The 4,441-nt window shown below is 34.2% G+C and overlaps 1 long non-coding RNA gene across 1 annotated transcript; it reads left to right on the top strand.

The window, feature by feature from the left end:
• The first annotated feature begins 286 nt into the window (after positions 1 to 286).
• Positions 287 to 1,348, top strand: LOC149845633 (uncharacterized). Its single transcript, XR_016430464.1, has 3 exons — positions 287 to 352; positions 498 to 805; positions 991 to 1,348. It is a non-coding gene; the product is annotated as an uncharacterized LOC149845633 (long non-coding RNA).
• Positions 1,349 to 4,441: the final 3,093 nt, after the last annotated feature.

Here is a 4,441-nt window from a genome sequence, read left to right as displayed (position 1 = left end):
TAATATAGTTGCTTCCTGCAATATCATCTATTGGTTCATTCCATTCATTTTGTGCCATTTTCTTTAGCAAATTAATAGTGATTATTATCCAGAGGTATTTATCCCATCACCTGGAATTTTTGAGGTCACTTCACAAAAGCGTTGCGACATTCTTATATTTATTCTTTTGTGTAGACTTTGCATCAAATGTTCATCATAAATGCAAGACCTGGTTTCAAGCTGCTTTGGAACACTGTTAAGTGTTTTTTGGACCCAATGACTGCTGCAAAGATGAATGTATGGATGACATAGCTCTTAAATAATTTTAACAGTGTCTGAGCTGCCAAATTCTAATTACACTTATGAATTGCAGGTATTGGGCCCAAAATACCAGACTAAACTACTTGAAAACATTGACTCATGATATGTTCATTTCTATCTATTTTTTTCTTGTTGAGTGGAAGATGGATAGTTGAAATGCTAATTTCCTTTATTTTCTTTTTACTATCTTCATCCAGCTTCTAGAGTTCTTGGGTGGATGTTGCACATGTTCTGCTGAAGGAGGTTGTCTAAAATCTGGCAAAGGGTCATGGAATGATCCTGAAATTATGAAGGTGTTGTTTGTGGATCTTACATTGGCTTCAACTATTTCTTCCTATGAAATATAGAGTAAGGATTATTGAAAGCTTGATGCTGAAAATTTCAAAGTTCACTCATTTTGTTTGTTTAGCTTGTACATAGTGGGGAAGCTAAAGTCAGACAAGTCACTAGAGTTTCAGATGCATGGCAGAGAAGAAAACCAAATTCTAGGGTGCCATATTTAAAGGTAAAATTTTACGCACTTTGGTTTATGTACTTTTTATTTCAATGAGAAATAGGGAAGTAGTAGTGATACTTCTACAGCTGAGTCTAGATCAGATGTTGAAATTATTGGTTCTCCAGTTGGTTTTTGTGGTTGTTTATTCCAATTCATGAAGAAGTGACTTTTTTTTAACTTGTTTGGTTTGCTAGAGTTATGCTAACAGGAATCCCTGAAGATTTCTTTCTGCCATCTGCATACAGGGGATTCATAACTTGGGTTTTTTGTTGATGATCTTTGCATGGTATACTCCATTTGTTGAGCATGCTTTTATCATGTTATACAAATTTCATTAATTTTTTTTCCCTGAAATTGTCTCTTTGAAGATCACTCATGCCCCAAGAATCAGCCTAGGCACTTTATACATTTCTTGTCATTCAAAATTCTGTTGGTTAATGCTTATGAATTGAGTTATCAAGGTTGGTGTAAAATGGTCAGATTATCTGTTGGTTAATGCTTATGAATTGAGTTATCAAGGTTGGTGTAAAATGGTCAGATTCACCTTGAAGTTAGTGCAAATGTATACCGAGTATAAACGGAACCAGTTATATGCACTGGGTTCCAATCAACATTTACCATATGATTCTCGGTGATCCAACGTCTAAAATAGATGTCATCTAGGAAAACAATAATGATAAAGATTTCATATTCTTGCAAAGTTCTCAACTGAAGAAATGTGATTCTAAAGACTTGATTATAGTTCTAATATTTTGATCTATGGGAGTGTTTTCTTAAGTCACTCTTCCCACATTGGCCTTCCAACTGAGAATATTTTTTTTTCTCTACTTGAACGAGTATTGATGACAGTCTTGTCACCAATGTTCATTTTTTTTTAATGTTCCTTTGAGAACTGATCCATCACTAATACTCATGATGTCACTTGTGTGGACCTATAGTGACGGTCAAAAAAGAATTAGTGCTGGCTCCAAGTAGTCACTATAAGTAATAGTGATTGGACTTATAGTGTTACACTAAGCCGTCACTATTACTTATAGTGACGTTTTTGCTACTTATAGTGACCATAATTATAAGTACTTTTTGGCGTAGTGGATTGGCCAAGTTTTATAAATTTTACATGAACAACTGCATGTTTTTTTGTTTTTTCGATGCTCTGTTCCACAAAATTAGTGATAAGATGACCTTGAAAAAATGTCCAAAATTCAAGCCAAGCATTCTCACTGTGCATGTCTTAAATATCAGTGTGCAAACCAGACATTGACATAAAGCATGTGCAGACAGGGAGACCCACATTGAGTTTTTTGATATTTATCGAGGGGAACTCAAATGGTATCGTTGTATAACTGGTAGGCGTCTGCCTAACCCCATCTTGCCTTTCTTAAAAAAATAAATAAATATACCAATACAAAGGAATTCATTGTCATTGTTTTGGATCAAACCCAACTGGCGCAAGGGTGTGTCCATAGCTTTCAGAGGTGTGCTTCCTTGCTTCAGTGAGGGTTCGTCGTCATAAAAAAAAAGATATGCTTCGAGGGAAACCCCAGTTCAGGTGGTGACACCTGAGAGAGATTGATGCTCTACCATATGACCCATCTCCAATCTGTTAAACCCATCGATCGCCCGTTGCCCACTGGGTATCAAACTCATTACATCCTTCAGCTTGAATGCCTTGAGCTGACCCACCTAGATAGGTGCACAGAGCCGTTATGAGCATTAGCGAGATTCATATGGATATCAGCAATATGTTTGCAGATTTATTTATACACTTAGACAAATTCCCCAAATAGACCAAATCAAATAATTATTTATTCACTCCAGAAAAACAAACAAACAAACAGCACAACACAAGTTTCATGACAGTGAGACCCGTATAGACATCTGCAATTTGTTTGCATATTTTAAAAATAACCATCATTTGAACAAGCTCAACAATTCCACAATAAGATTAAAAAATGTAGAGGAAATTTTTATTTAAATAAAAATAAAAATATAATTAGTGAAAAGTGCTGATATTGACCCAATTTTGATAAACTGCCTTAAAATCATTTTATAAAAAAGTGCTATTGATTATACAATGATATTTCAAGAATAGTGATGTATGTGTGAGTGTGTGTGCACATAAAAATACATGCATGGGCTTGTCAGATAAAGCTTGCATGTGCCAAAATTTCATGCATGGATTTCAATCAACAAGGTAGGAATCTACTTATAAAGGCAAAGTGAACAATGTGATGCATTCTCAACCATTCACAAAGCTGTATCTGGAATCAACATAGCCTTCAACCTGCCACAAAAATGATCCGAATGCCACTGCTTCCAAAACGAGATTAGTTAACTTGGTGAAGTCAACAAAGGTTTTCATTGTTGTTGCTGACTATGAGTTTGATGAACGAAAAATTATTGTATTGTTTGTGTAATTTGATGTGTTTTCTTAAAAAATTTATAATTTTTGATATTTTTCTCATATTCAAAATCACAAATATATGAATTTATAAAGACCTTTTTACTCTTTGTACATACAAACTTTTCTTATATGTGAACTTTCTCTTAAACATGTGACTATTTTTTGCATAACAATCTTTGTTTTCATATCTATATCTCTTCGATCAGATGTATTTTTATAGTCGTTGAAAAGTTGAGATACAAGCCTATAATTTTTATGTTTTGAGTGAGAACTGAAAACTTCTTTCCGGTTTTTATTTTTGAATTCTAAAACCAGAATAAAAACATGCTCTACATCCTCTAGAGTTATACATTTTTTGTCCTATTTATGTTATTTTTTGCCACTTGAATTGAAAATTCAGAAAAACGAAAAAAAGAAATAAACAGATTGAGACGTTAGCTTTTTACTGTCACCAATATCACCTTGATCTGATGAGTGGGAAGAAACATTATCTGAAGATAAACTGTTCTTTTTAAATATGCAAACAATGAACATAAGTGAAGATGAGTAAGTCTACATAAAATATAAGCGGACTTCCTTAAGTCTGCGTAAAATATATACAAACTTTTTTAAGTCCGCATAAAATATATGTAGACTAGAGGAAATCTACATATATTTTATGCGCATTTGAGGAAGTCTACATAAAATATATGTGGACTTTAAGAAGTCCGCATAAAATATGTGCAGATTTTTGTAAGTCTGCGTAAAATATGACTTGAGGAAGTTTGCATAAAATATACGTAGACTTCTTCATTTTGTTCAAGTTTAATAGGAAGATCGCATATAATTTTATGTGAATTTTGTAAAGTCTGCAAAAAATTTGTGCGGACCTCATTTTAAGTGAGTGTATGCATTACTTGAAGAGTAGAGCGATATATCTCGCAAACTTCATTACTTTCGCCCATGCAAAAGGTAAAAAGGATATGACAACGCTGACTATTTGTGATTTTGGACATGAGAAGGTATATCACAAATTGTGGGGTTTTTGGAAAAAACACTTCATTTTTACTTTACATTATGGTCATTTTTTGTTTGATGAACCCTTTGTAGAGCTGGAAAACCAACTTCTTGTCTAACACCTGACAACACGTCATTTGTTTTTTCTTCTGATCACGAGGAGCCCTCGCCTAAATGAGGAAAACCCCTTGTGGGGGGGGGGGGGGGGTGGCATGACCACCCTGCCTTATGTGACCCACTTCTGA

Source organism: Nuphar pumila, chromosome 2, assembly GCF_984573655.1.
Source record: "Nuphar pumila chromosome 2, dmNupPumi1.hap1.1, whole genome shotgun sequence".
NCBI lineage: Eukaryota > Viridiplantae > Streptophyta > Magnoliopsida > Nymphaeales > Nymphaeaceae > Nuphar > Nuphar pumila.
This window is presented reverse-complemented; position numbering and strand designations above follow the sequence as displayed.